The sequence below is a fragment of the Erithacus rubecula genome (assembly GCF_903797595.1).
Source record: "Erithacus rubecula genome assembly, chromosome: 1".
Lineage (NCBI taxonomy): Eukaryota > Metazoa > Chordata > Aves > Passeriformes > Muscicapidae > Erithacus > Erithacus rubecula.
This window is the reverse complement of record NC_136658.1, coordinates 47,289,395-47,304,962: the sequence shown is the minus strand read 5'-3', so window position 1 is coordinate 47,304,962 and position 15,568 is coordinate 47,289,395. Positions and strand designations below refer to the sequence as shown.

The following is a 15,568-nucleotide window of genomic DNA, read 5'->3' as shown; positions in this document are numbered from 1 at the left end:
AATTTTTTTAAGCTTTCTTATATAAAATCTGCATATATTGCTTAACAAGAAAATACAAATAAATCCTTTTGGTGAGACAACTGTAATGAATTTTTCAATATACATTTCATCTTAGAGCAAATAACCTATAATATCTACTGACTTTCTGGCTGTGGGGGCTTTGATGCTAGGTATCCCCCAAAGCATTCTGTCACTCCCTTTCTCACCTGGATATGGGAGAGAGAATACAGCAAAAGGCTAATGGGGTGAGATAAGGACAGGGAGAGAACCATCTCCAGTTGCCCTCATGGGTAAAGCAGACTAAAACTGGGAACATCAGTTTAATTTACTACCAGTCAAATCAGAGTAGTATGATGACAAATAAAACCAAATTTTAAAACCCATTCCCCATTGCCCCTCATCCATGGGCTTGAATTTCTCTTCCAGTTTTTTCCATCTCCTCCCCCCAGTGAACCAGAGGATGGGAAATGGGGACTGTGGTCAGTTCATCACATGCTGTCTCTGCCACTCCTTTCTGCTCAGAGGGAGGGCTCTTCACACTCCTGTCCTGCTCCCACAGGAGACAGCCCTTCATGGACTGCTCCAACATGAGTCCTTCCCATGGGCTGCACTTCTTCATGAACTGCTCCAGTGTGGGTCCCTTCCATCGGGTGCAGTCCTTAGGGAACAGTGCCATAAGTCCTGTCAAACCTGCTCCAGAGTGGGATCATCTCTCCATAAGGGTAGTGGTCCTGCCAGGAGCCTGCTCCAGTGTGAGCTTCCCACAGGGTCCCAGGCAGACCCACCCATGTGGATGGTGTGGGTCTCCCCCACGGGCTGCAGGTGGATCTCTGTGCTCCCACTGACCTCCATGGTCTGCAGGGGAATCTCAGCTACAGCATTTGAGCACCTCCTCCCCCACCCCTTCTCCACTGACCTTGGTGTCTGCAGGGCTCTTCCTCTCACTTATTCTCTCTCCTCTCTCCAGCTGCAGTCGTGCAGGCTTTTTCCTCCCTTCTTAAATCTGCTATCCCAAAGGCACTGCCACAGGCTCAGCCTTGGCCAGCAGCACATCCATCCTGGAGCCAGCTGGCACTGGCTCTATGGGACTTGGGGAAAGCTTCCAGCAGCTTCTCACAGAAGCTGCCCCTGTGGCCCCCCACTACCAAAGCCTGAGATAAAGCCTTGTAACAACAGCACAAGGCCAGCACAGCACTACTATCAATTGGCTTTGGCATCACCACAGCAACGGGCCTCCTCCTTTCCTTCTTTTCTGAGTATCTCTGGCATGCTTCACATTCCCCAACACCTACCATCACTTGCCTTTTTAAAGCTGCCCAAATTCTTTTTTTGCTGAACTTCTCACCCTCTTCAGCATATATTCCCCTTTTGCACTCAAACAGAACTCTGAAAGCACTACATTTTCATCCATAGCCTAGATTAGTAATTATATATTACACATAATCACACTTTCAAGAAGATACAACATTTATATACTGACACTAGCAATATTCAGTGCTCCATTTTAAGATCCGAAACTAGACCAGCTTTCTTCTTTTAAGCATCAGCCACAATGCAGTATTACATTTTCTTCACAATACAGTGAAGCTATGGTGAGTCATCCATCCAAATTTAGGATTATTATTTCTCCATAAACTTAGATGAGCAGATTAATGAGGGCACATGGAACATTTCCTCTTCCACAGCAAGAACAAGAGGCTTTCCTCTGATACCCTAAAAATGAAGAAAGGAACAGCTTTGGAATCCAGAAGAAACTCTTAACAGAGTTTCTGTAGATCCTTTCCAAACTATGTTTGCTCTTCTTGAAGTCTGACTTCTGATTTTAACTCTGGAACCACAGATAACCTTACAATAGCACTTTACCTTCATCAAGTTACTTCTATACCATGAAAGCATTTGCAAAGTAAGTGCAGATACAGTAGGTGGAGAATTTCTAGTATATAAAAACTGAAGAGTATACACTGGGGGAAAAAAGGGCCATCCACCAAAAAACTCCTATAGATTCTCAACAGTATTTCAGTTTAACTGAAATATGAGGAAGACAGAAGACTTACAAAAACAAGTAATCAAGGACTTTTAAGTTAAAAAAAAATCTGAATAAGCATGGGAGAAGCCTACCTTCAGAGATGCTTCATATTTCTTTTATGTGAAGAACATACACATTTCTTGGCACATTGATATGATGCAGGAGAGACCACGCTAAAGCAATCAACACAAGTATGTACTGATGAAATTGTTTCTAAATCTCCTTCTTGTGGGAAGGAAAGACTGCTGAGGAAAATCTAACACAGTCACAAAAGAGAAGGACTGGAAGGACATTGAAGTAAGTGCATTGAATGACCCGTGCAATTTGAAAACCGTAGTAACAATAGTAAGCATATGTTTGTTTTTAAGGGAAATAAAATCTCCCTACACCTATTGTAAGAAAGAGAATTTCCCAACTTGAACTCATTGTGGGAAAAGGCATTTCCCACCCTAAATTTACAGTACACAATTAGCAGCAGAACAAAGTTTATTTATAAACGTATGTAAAAAGCTTGTTTAGTTATGGACACAAACCATGTCCAAACTCCACTTAGAATCTCTATTTACAAGCATTTAAACTCCAATGAACAATCAGAGGCTAGAGATAATATATTTGTTTGATATAATAGATTTGCTAAATTGACCTATATACAGAAATTTTACCATCACTGCATTAGGAGACCTAGAATACTGAAAAACAAAAAGACAGAACTTAAACTGATCTGAAAAAAACAAACTAGTACCAAAACTGATATTCACCACACAACTTGAGATGTGATAATTTGTTTAATATTTTTTTCAGTTATGCCAAAGTAGTAAGGCCCAGGAAAAGACTCTTATATTTAAGTACTGGTATAAATTTAGTATTGATATTCATAATTCTCCAAGCATAAGAAAATAGATTAAAGAATCCTGAAGTACACAATGCATGCAACAGGATAATTTCTCTGAATTGTATTCCTGCGACAAGTAGTTGGGGATTTGTCTTCTGTTAATCTCATATTTAAAAACCCAGAGAAGTCTAACAGGTGTAGCAATCAGAAGTTCTTTAAATACTTGCATACTGATTCTTAAATGCTTGACTTGAAAAACGAGATGCAGACATCAAGGGTCTTGTCTGCCATATCTACTTTAAGCCACCTTTCCAACTGATTCCCTCCATTTTTGAAATAAAGAAGGATTTTTTTCAGGATCTATTCACCCTGGTACTTTTAACTGCATCTGAAGCCCCTGCTGTTTGTCAATGCCACCAGGTGGCAGAGTCATGTAATGCCAAAGGAAATGCCAAAGATACTTTCACCCATCTCACACCCACAAAGAAAAAGAAGGGCCTGCCCCAAAACATGCCATGGTAACCCACCAAAAACAGAAGCACAAATCTACCTGTCTAAAATGAATCTGAAAACATTTGTAATCCTGCCACCCTTCATAACAAGAGGAACAATGATTAACCAGAGAACTATACCTCCTTAAGGAATACGATAGTTCATGTATCTGAATTTTTCAAAGTGCCACCCTTTCCTCTCAGTCATCAAGCACAGCTTCAGGCACCTTCTTATTTATTCACCCTCTCCCTTCAATACCAAGTCACAACTGTAGACCCTGTCTCATTATACAGGATGAAGAACCCTGGTATTTGAGATGATTATTTATTAACACACGTGGACATTGGGAGATTACACACAAAGATACAGATCAGACATAAAAAAAATATTACATTCTGTGAGATGCCATAAATGATGAATTTGGGCAACGACAGAAAATGGCATTTATGTATTTGTGATTCCTGCTCCCAAAACTTTCCACAACAATAAAGGTACCCAACTGTCTCAAATCTGAGAACACACATCAAGAAGTATCAAGACCTCCAAAACATTGTAAATTGTCCTTGCCCTGGAGCTCATCCTATCATAACAAATATGACTCATACAAGGAAATAATTATTTAATGCTTTAGAGAGAGGATGCCTATGAGTTGATGTATTGCCATTACATCATTGAAATTCATCAGGATTTGCAAACTTTCCAATAGCTGACTCTTCAATTTGTAAACCCACAGATTATTATTATAACAGGTAACAACTGCCAAAATCAAGTTCTTCAGGAGTAAGTACAAAGTGGCTATTACTGTTATGCAGCAAATCAACAATTTTGCTATCTACCTCATGGCTTCAATTCTTGCAATTTTTTTACTAGTTATAAATGTTACATATATATATATATATATATATATATATGTATATATAGACACATGTATTTTTGTCTCAATTTAAATCAAATGAGATCTACATCCAGTGCTGCCATATGTTAATAGAACAGAATGAGTAGCATATCACTCACTATCTGCTCTTTCATTCCATTCTTTCCAATACACAATCATTGGAAAGGGACAGAAGGTAAGCAATGCACCCCTAACTTCAAGCAGCCTATCCAGAAGCCAGTCTGATTGCTCAATGCCATAGAATAACTCTTTCAACAGACAGCAAGGATTTGACAAAGATAGGATCACTGATACCAAAAGGCAGATACTCACATTAAGTTTCTCCAAGATTTGAACATTATAGGCACCCAGTTCTGTCAGTGTAAGTAGTAAATAAAGTCCTTTGCACTGCAAATGGACAAACCAATCCTATTACTCTAAAACTCCAGTCCAATGGCTGTTAACAGTTTCAGGAAAGGCTACAATGTTTTCAAAAATTTTTGGACTTGTCTTTGCAGAAAACAAAGTCAGAAAAAAAATATCTTTCTATACTAATTCACATCATCTTTCTAAGACGGTATAGTTTGTGCTTGATGGCAAAGGCATTGTAATTTTTTTTCCATATCTGAAAGAACAGCAAAATTTTAGCCTCATTAATAAGAATACCACCATTATTCCAACAATTCCTTTGAAACACAGAATTCCACAGAGCACCTAATCCTTCACTTGAGCTTTTCTTTGACAACCTAATTGCCTGCTAATGTTTTCCATCTGATTTCTCCTACTACTACAACATGAATTTGTATAGATTGGTATATTATTTGAAAGCTATCTGCTTATGCTATTTCAAATTTCATTAAGTAAAATCAAATTCTAGTATTATCTAAAGACACTCGTTTCAAAGCATTTGAAAGTCAGATGGCATAGAAAGAAAACTGCTGGTTTCAAAGAACAAGAGAAACTATTTTGTGCAGCAACAACACTACACATACACAGGTATGCCACCAAAGACATCCTCTGAATAAACTCTCCCCATCCTGACACAACTAACAATCCATGCTTTAGAGCAGAGTCTTCAAGTACTGTCCAGTTTTCTTAGAAAGGTGAAAAAGTACTGAAACACTAACAGATGCCATGAATTAGTTACCTTTAACCTTGCAAATTCATACACCACCTTGGGGTTTCAAGGTGTAAGAGAAGCAAAAGCAGATGGTATGAAATAGAGATTAAGATAAACTATTCACCAAGAAAGTATGACTAAAAATTTTGCCATTCTTAAGTAGATCATCTAGTATACTAGTAAAGAAAACAGTTAAAATCGATTTTGCTTCCCAAATGAATGATTGAGTTCTAATATCAATTTGAAAGGCTCCAAAGAGAAAGAATGTTGCCTTGAATATCAGCTTCCTCCAGAAAAAACTGATGAGAGGAGTAACTAGATTCACCTTAAAAAGGAATTTTTAAAGTGTTTCACTTCCCCTCTATAGCTAGGTCTCTCATTTTACCAGAAGAGATGTCCATCAACAGACACCTAGTTAGAAAGCAGCCTAGCAATTCTCAGTCCTGCTTCTACTCTTCCTTGCTGAATTTCTAAAGAAGCAGGAGTAAGACCAAATTTATGTAAAAATACATCCCTGCCCAAAAAGAAACCAAAATACACATATAAAAAAAACCCAAGCAAAACAAAACCAAAAAACAAAGAAACACACACCAAAATAAAAATCAAACACAACTACCTCCACTTTCACTGATAGTAAAAGAGTAAAATGCAGATCAAATGAGGGAAAGAAAAGTTGCCTTTGTTTCCAAATATGTTAAGTGTAAAATTAGGCAGGATATTATTTTCCAGGACAATTCTTTACTATCTCAATATATTAAATATACTAAATAAAGCTTAAATGGTCTGAGTGCCAACTACACTCTCCAAATTTACACTCTTAAAAAAAAAAAATGCTAGCTGTTCAGCAAACATATGATCATCTTCACTAAAGGTCTAATACATGCCCAAATACTCCTACTAAGAGAAAAAAAAGAAAAAGACAAAAAAAAACCAACACAGCAAAAACCCCTAGAAGGCTCTTCCTTATGATTCCAGTCATGATCTTAGTTTTCATGTAATAAGAATATACTGAAATATATATAATTTTATATATATATATATATATACACATATATATAAAATACACATAATATATACTATATACTGGAATAAGAATGTGAAAAGAAAGCTCTAGAGCTGAGTATTCATACAATTCACCTGAACTAGGTGGAGAAGGGGTCAATGTCATCCCTGAAAACTCTGCTTTTGCAAAACAGTAAATTTTAAAGCTATCATGGGCATTTTGTATTTAAACTTATGATATCCAAGGAAACTTCTGTTTATTTTAAATTGCTTTCTCTTCTAAAATATTTTGCCATAAGCATTTGGAAGGCTGTACTTCACATAAGTAGCATCTCTAACATGGAAAAATAATTCCTAAGGACATATTTCCCTCAAGGAGAATAAAATGCAGTAATTTACTTTTCTGGAATAATGCTCACTAGAAATTCAAGTATACAAACTGTTAGGTGGAAATCATCTGGATATAAAGGGTTAATTTAGAAATCTATTTTTAAAATGGGTTTAAAACTGTGTGAAGTAAGCAGCATTCGGTTTTGGTTTCTTTTTTTCTTCCTCCAACTTTAACCTTAAGGAACAAGAACTGAGAAAAGTACAAGTTTGGACCTCACCCAAAATAGGAAAATAAAAAAACTAAGGGAATGAGGGGAGTATATGTCTGAGTTATACTCCAGAAGTGTAGCATGTCTTTTTGCTTTCCACTGAGGGCACATTCTTAAGCAAATCGACAGCAATGGGCAACTTTTGTGAATCTTAAGGGGGCTGCAACGAGCTGATGAGGCCTCACAGAGTTCTCAAAAAACTGTCACAAAGGAGCCATGAATGATGGTGATGCTGTAGTAAAGAATATTACCACGCTGGGGTGCAGGACTGACAAGTATTTTGTCTGGGGAGCGTTTCTGAGGCGCTTACCTCCTTTGAAGTCTCTTGGCGTCAGGATGAATGCTAGCTGTCCTGGGGCTGCCATCCCTTTGAGGGGAGGGAGATACAGATGAGCCCAAAGGTTCTCTTCTAAACACAAGTCCTTACTGCAAGCTGGCCAAAAGGTCCCTGCAATCAAAGAAATCATTGTGGTTTTGCATGTGGCGCATTTATGTCCTTTCATCAAGGTTTGTCAGCCATCTAACATGTTCAACCACAAAGGAAAGAATAAAGGCATCTGCTGGGTAGCCAATGCAGAACAGAAACTAAGTAAAGAGAAGAACTGTTCATTCCAGTTTGGACTGTGAAGTCCATGAAAAACAGAGGTAACATGACACTTCAGACTAAGCAGAACCACCTCAGTATACAGTATTTTATGCATCTATATGTGCATAAAAAAAAAGCTGTTTGCCTTTGGAATCATTCTCCAATGCTCTCAAACTCCTGCCTTCTTCAGGTCTCAAGAAAAAAAGTCACATTTTAATTCCTAGACATACGTACTAGTCAATTCTACTATCTAACACGACACGCTTCAACAATTACCTCTTGCAATCACCACAGCAGTATGCAATTAATCTTTAAATACATTCTTTTTGCCATAAGCTAGTTGTAGCAGAGCTTGCAGAGCCACTTGCTTGCAAAAAAACCCACAACAATGAATGTTCTGTCACAGTGCTGAAAAAAGATTCCTTCTGCAGAGCATTCAGCAGACTTTTGTGTTTGCATGCCAACATGCTAAAGCCACAAGCTCCATGTTTTTCCTAACATGAGTCATCTCTAACAGTGCCCATATTCACAGCCTCCTTGGCACATTTCCTGGGCACATGCCCTTCCACCATTGAAATGATTCTTTATAGCCCAGCTGTCAAAAGCTTAGGCATGTCATATTAAGCACATGATTTCCCAGAGCTGCAAGCTAGTGGGCAATCTGGATCTGTAACTTCTTTTAAAGTATATTACAGTAGAAGCACAGACATTTCTTGAATTGGCTGCAAAACCAGCTCCTAGCTACGAAATTCAAGAAGCTTGCACAGCAGAAGAATAACACACATTTTACTTCATAAATGAATGGGTAACCATTACTTTGGAACACTAAGCATACACAAAGCCATACTCTTCCCATCTGCCTACAGCCACTTTCCCTTTCCTTGCTCCATAACATAGTGGTAGAAGAATAAAAAATCCTGTCCTTTACAGCCACTATCCTTTTAAAAGTTATGTGTTTTACTCTTAGTGGGAATGACAAGATTTATCCTTCCTTTCCCTGTTCACCAGGTAAATAAGTACTTCATAACCATACCTACCAAGCCATTGCCTGATGGGGGAAAAAACCTAACTGCTAACTGGGGTAAATCTTTTCCCAGGAAGTCCACTTACAGTGACACACAAAGATTAAAATGAATGACTTAGGTGGTCCTATGATAATCCCACCAGACGATCTACTCACCTCTTATAAATAGTCACCAAGAAGCCAAGTAACCATAATCAAAGCTCCAAATGGAACTGAATTTTATTAAGTGATACTAGCTATTGATGAACTGTACAAGGTCCCAAAACAGAGAATTGGAAGCAAAGGCAAATCAAGAAATTGGACCAAAAGTAAATTAGCATTGGTTCACAGAATTCTTTATCTCAGATAAATTGCATTACATCTAAAGTAGAACTAACAAAAGAACCTTGCAGCCAATGAATACTGAGATTAATAATTCCCTCCCCACCAAAACATCACTCTATACCTGTGTATCTTAAACCTCCATCACTGGAGTAGTTCATATCAATAGGACTCAAGGGGTTTATAATTACTCCCTTCTCTATACCAGAAACAAAATTCCAACAGCAAACAGGAAGCACCAGAACCCCTTCTTCTCCACTGTCCAAAAATACAATTGCTCTAAATTGCTTACATCTGTTCCTGTTCACCCATTACATCAAATTAAATTCAAAATGAAAGTTACAAATCAGATTTACTTCTTAGCTCAGATATCAATCCATTTATCACTTTAATTGCTTTTTTATGATTTACCACAACTTTCAACATCTTCTGTACCCCTGCTCTGCAGCTTATCAAGATATAACCCTCTTTTCCTACCCTTTTTGCATTCACATGCTATTAAATTCCACTACTCCCTTTATTGAACACACATGGGCCAATTCTTCTTCAAAACTCTTACTACTAATGGCATTGTACACATAGATCACACCTACAATAGTTCAGGATCTTCAAGTTTCAAGGAACTTTTGAAAGAAGCAAAAAGGGAGAAAGCTCAGTACCTCCAAATGATAATGTTTATCCCAACTCTTATGTAACAGCTTTGAATTTAATAGTATAATGGAAGAACCTTAAGAATTTGTTTGAAAGCCCTGACTACTGAATACAGGAACTGCACTGTTCTAGAACTAGTACTGTCCTTAAACCTATTCACTAGGAAAGTTCCCTTTTGAAGTTCAGTATTTCCAAGTCTAACCAACATTTTCCAAAGAACGAGTTCTGAAAGTTTAACATTCAACCATTTTAAAATGCTGACTAATATGTTTTGCAACATGCCATAATGTCCTTTAAGAATGTGACTCTTCTGCTTTTATACCACTGTGTGCATACAGAGCACATGAACACTTAGAATAAGTAATTTGATCCAAAAAGCTGTACAAATGCCAAAGTATACTTAAGTAAAAAAAAAGTTAACTGAGTAACACAGACTAGCTAATTAATATTCAAGATGCAATGAAAACATAGTAACTATGTAAAAGCACCAGATTATGATGAACATAGGTAAAGAAGTCTTCAACAAAAATGTTTTAGAGGCTCATGAGAACACAGATCAATAGGCTGGTAGCCACCTGATGGCAGGACTAATCACATTGTGGATGAAAACAGAGAACCAGTCCACCAAACTAATGCACCTAAGCCTGGAGCTCCATAAACAATGTATTGGCAGTGGGCTTGAGTAAAACTTCAGACTAATCTGAACCATCAGCATACAATGCTCTAATCCTTAAAACAAAAGATTTAAAAATATAAATAAAAAAAGAGGTGATTAGTCCCCTGCCTATTTAGTGAGCTGAACCACTTCACTGAAAGTTCCAACAGCCACTGTGGCAACTAGCAAGGAAGAGTTGGACCTCCCCTTGGCAGTAACAGCAGCAAAAAGCTTGCAACTCAATGCCACATTAATACTCTCTTTTCAATAATTTCAGAGGCCTGCAGCAAGAAGTTAATGCACAAGTTTACAGAAGGACATTTGACACAAGAATACATATGGTTAGAAAGCAATGCTATGCCATCCTGATCTGTATGGTCAAACTGAATGCAGGCCTTCATGTTACTGCTAATGTAGAAGTAAGTCATTACCAAAATCTTTTCTCTCCCTCCACCTCCAGTTTTTAGGCCACCTAAGTCTGCTTTTTTTATTTGTTTTGGTTTTTTGGTTGTTTTTTTTTTTTTTGTGGGTTTTTTTTTTGTTGCTTTTGTTTTTTACCTGACCTAGCAGGTCTGTAGACACAAGATCTGTTAGTTCACAGAATTCTTTATCTCAGGTAAATTGCAGATCTGGCTGATCTGTTAGTGTTCAGGGTTTGCTCTTCTCAAGAGCCAGGTTCTTTTTGGTAGGGATGGGAGAAGACATTGAGGAAACTTGTTTCCCAGGGGAACTGTGTCATGATGCAGCACACAGATCCAGAACAAGTTAAATGGCAGGAACATGTAAACAGGATGGGGAACAAGACACTGCTGCATCCTATTTTTCATACCTGTTAGATCTCCCTAAAAATCAGGTACTGAGTTGTGAAATTGCACACATACCATGCAGAGGTCAGCAATCACAGCACTACAGAGGCAGCTTTTAAGGCCATCACAAGGACAATACAAACATGTTACTTTCAAAAACGATATTTTACATTTAAGTTTTCTAAATTTTTATTTAAAACAAGATCAGAATAACATGATACAGTTAAGTACAAAATACAAAATATAGTTACTACAGACTCTCAGTTTTCTTTGAGATACACTAGGCAATGCTTCCCAACCTTGATATATTTGTACAGTAAAAATTACTTAGCCATAAAAGGCTAAAAGTGCAGAACTGATTACACTGATCAACAGCAAAATTCTTGAAGTCACCATTGCTTTCTAGGCAGATTTTTCAACAAATGTGAAAAAATATGGCAAGATTATGCAGATTCCAGAAAGGGATAATAATTGCTTCAACTGCTGAAGGAAAATAGAGGAATAACAAGTTTCTAAAACTACAATTCAAAACAGTACCTTTGAATAAAGACATTGCAAACAAGGAATTTTTTTCTCATTCAGAGCAAAAGCTTTAGACTCTCTCTCTCTCTATCAGTAATCTGACAAGATCTGAGAGCCTATCAGAATCACTACAGAAATCTTCCTACCACCCTCTGAGCAGTCCAGCCACCTCCACATTTACTATGAACAAATGAAGGCAGCACTCACTCAACTTCTCTGCAGGCTAGGGCTGCCTATGAGAACAGGGGGTTACCACGGCTTCAGAAGAAAAGTAAGCACACCAGAACTTGGGCTGGCTCACAGAAGAGTGAGCTTCATTTTGTTCTCAACATTGTCACAGTAACAGAATTTGCAACCTTAGCCTTCTTCTCATTCCAGTTGCAGGAATTCCTAAAGATGAAGACAATTCCTTCTAGCTTTGGTAAAGAGAAAAAAGAAGGCTTTTCAGCACCTCAACCCCCCACAAAATGACAACATGGCTGCAATTATATCAGGAAAAATGAAAGATAGTTATCATTTTTTTCATTTAATCCTGCATAAGTGAGTCCAGAGAAGTGGGGCTAGGGAAGGGTGTGTAGCACAACTCTCATGAGGATCGCCTGGGGGAGGTGAAGGAGAAAAGGAGGCTCAAGGGTGACCTTATTGCTCTCTACAATCACCTGAAAGGAGGCTGCGGGATGGTGGGGGTCAGTCTCTTCTCCCAGGTAACAAGTAACAGGACAGCCACAAAGAAGAAGAAACTTATTGACAGAAAACTTTCTTCACAGAAAGAGTTGTAAAGTATTGGAACAGAGTACCCAGGGAAGCAGTAGTCACCATCCCTGAAAGCACTCAGGAAATGTGAACACATGGTTTAATGGTGAACATAGCGATCGTGGCGCTAAGTTATGGCTGGGCCTCATCTTGAAAGGTCTTCTCCAACTTCAACAATTTTATGACTCTACAGTTCTAATGCCCATCCCAAGTTCAGGGACTGCAGTTTGCAAGTCAGGTCTGCAAAGGCATGAGCTGCTGCTGTGAGGCAGGGCACAAAGAACAAGGACAGATCATCAAGAAACTACTCGCATGTTTCAATTCTCTCTGTACTGAGGTAGCAGACCCTGTGGGGGACTAGAATCCTTGCAGTGGACTCTTCAGCCTTAAAGCTAAGCAGGAAAAATCTTTGTTCCATCTGCCACCCCAAGAAGCATGATGAAACCTGCTGAATGCTGCCTGCTATATCAAACAATGACACAATGCACCAAGTCCATTAACTTCTGGCTGACCCACAGCATACATTTAAGGTCACATCAGTTCAAAGATGCTGATAAATGTTAAAGTAAACCAGCTAAACCTGTAAAGCAAAAGAACATCAACTATAAACTTACTGAAGTCCCACATAAACACCCACATTCCAAGTTATATTGCCTAGAATATTCAACACATCCACATTAAAGTTCATGAGTCTCCTAAATGTGAGCTCAGGCTTCTCTAAATACAGCAAATAATGACCTATAATTCCCAAAACCCAAAAAGTCTTCCCTTTAAAACAGTACATGAGATTATCAGATGAAATTTGCTTATCTTGACCACTCAGCAAGTACATTTTGTCATATTTTGGCATAACTGATTAGAAAGCACTAAACTATCAGCCCTTAAACACAGAAGGACTGTCCTATATACACTCTGAGTTACTTCCAACCTTCTCTTGACAAAACAAAACCTAGTCTGAACTTCAGTCATCCTCCAGAATACAGGCTTTCCAAACGTTAAACTGCTGCTGAGAAGTTCTTTAGTGACTGCATTGCAGTTTTCCAGCTCACTGTGAACTCACTGTGTTATTCTGAGAAGATTATCACTGATCTTGTGTATGACAAAGCCCTAACCAACACAAGACTTGCTATGGCTCAGCCATGGCACTGTTTACCAACCTCACATTCATCTGATTACCAAAAATAAAACCACAGATTGATTTCAGAATCACCATTTTTCATAATTAATTTTTTGTTCTTGCCAGAGTTCATTTGCCAAAACTCATTGTACTACAGAGTTCAGTTAACTAAACTTCATGAAAGCACTTTTCTTTTTTTTTTTTTAAGTTATGGTAGACTGTGTCACTCATAAAAGTTAACCAGAAGCCATTTTCAGTGTTCTTGCTGTCTATAGAAACACCAACTTGACTTTCAGCAGTAGGTACATCCTGGACAGGAAATAAAAAGCCGTAAGAGTTTTATGCAACATAAAGCCTAAAGTTAAAATTATTGGCAGCTATTCTTTATGAACCTATAATCACTGCTTCCTAGAAACTTTTTTAAAAGAATCCTTAAAATGCATTTATAAAATGGGAAGCTGTCTGTGTGAAATAAAGAGGGAAATATACTATAAGTCTTATTCTTCTTGGGTCAAAAGATTTAAACAGTTCAAAAGAAGGTATTCTCTGAAGCTCCAAAGTGTGCTAGAAAAATATATTTGAAGGATGAAGAAACACAAGCTTAGACACACTATGTTTTTTTAAACACAGTAATATTTTTTGAAATACATCCTATAAAACTAGTTCAATACCAGTTTGATGCCATTTGCACCTAGTTATAATGGATGATGAAAGTACTTATAAATTATTTTCTCTGCCATTACATACATATGTACAGAAGATTAGGACAGGGAAATGAAAGAAATTTTTAACATATACATACATATAAACACATAATTCTCATTGCTCATAATAATAATACATGATCAAGAAATATAAAAATATTATTAAGTTACAATAAAGCCATACTTGAAGTTATTAACAAAACTGAGGAAACGTTACCAGAGAAACATCTGAATCTTAAAAACTGATTTCAACAACAAGGACAGGAGAAACAACCATAGAATCAAATCTAACTAAGCTCTTGAAAAATTGGTCAAGCAGAATAAGATGCAAAAAACAGACCTGACAAGCTTCTAGACTAAAAAAAATTTAGAATAAGAACCATAGCAATACTCAGAAGAGACAGCAAAATTCAGCCAAATTTATAATTTTTTTTTTTTAATTAACAGAATGAAAAGAATCCCTAATTCATTACAAGGAAGAATGTGGTTAACCTGAAGTCTAAAGAAGTAAACAGACCCAGAGAAGTTTTATGAATTCTAATTCTAAAAGCATCTAAAATGAACTACTGTTCTTCTGTCCTTGGAGCATTTAATCAGATCATAGAGGAACAGATGAACCTTTCATTTGAAAGACAGCAAGGAACGTTAGTACAGGTTTTTAACACACCAGATAAGGGACAGAAATCCCTGTAGATATCTGCACCCATGTAAACCATGACATTGCAATTTATTTTAATTTACTTTAAAAGAAACACTGCAATTACTTACTACATCCTGCAGTAGACAATAGAATGGGAACATTAAGATATTGTATTTATTAATATGCCTTTAGAACAGGGCATTTCCATTTCTGGTTTATAAAAATACATCTTGATTTCTGACAAAAAGGTGTACCCACAAATAAATTCATACTCAGAATGACAACCTAAACTGATACCACTTCACCACTGCTTTTACTTTATTTGCATGAACTCTGGCCACAGCAAATGCACACAAACCTCCAATAAGAGATGCACAGAACCAAGTCTAGAGGGAATGCAAGACTTGCTTTATGGGAGCAGTAAGTTGCTTCTCACTTAAGACCCATTGTGCTAAAGCATGAATATTTCATATGAACAGATATGGCTTAGTTTCTGGATATGAAAGAAGAATTTGCTATAAAGCAAACACATTTCCAAAATATTAAATTAGGGTATACAGAGAACTGCAGAGTAAGAAAATTTAACAAGGCTTTTGAGTATATCACACTATTCCAGATAGAATCTAGAAATTAAACAGTGTTTTTAAAAAGTTACTAGAACAAAGTAACTTTCATTAGCTCATTAAATTGTAGTAGTTATTTCAAGCCGTCCTACCACGAATATCATGCAGTAGGCACCAAAGCCTTGACAAGCTCTTCTCACATCATCTCAAAGCAGCAAGAGGCAAGCACAGTAGTATTTTATATAAGCCTTCTAAAAAAAGCAACAGGTTCCTGAACACAC

The 15,568-nt window shown here is 37.4% G+C and overlaps 1 protein-coding gene across 5 annotated transcripts in view; it reads right to left on the bottom strand.

The window, feature by feature from the left end:
• STK24 (serine/threonine kinase 24) overlaps window positions 1–15,568 on the bottom strand; it is a 51,153-nt gene that overhangs the window by 19,018 nt on the left and 16,567 nt on the right. For 2 of the 5 annotated variants that reach the window (XM_079306911.1, XM_079306912.1), the window contains one exon: window positions 7,256–7,393. The exons of the other annotated variants lie outside the window; for them this stretch is intronic. The gene's annotated coding sequence lies outside the window, so the exon portion shown is untranslated. The remainder of the gene's footprint in view (window positions 1–7,255; window positions 7,394–15,568) is intronic. 5 annotated transcript variants of the gene reach the window in all.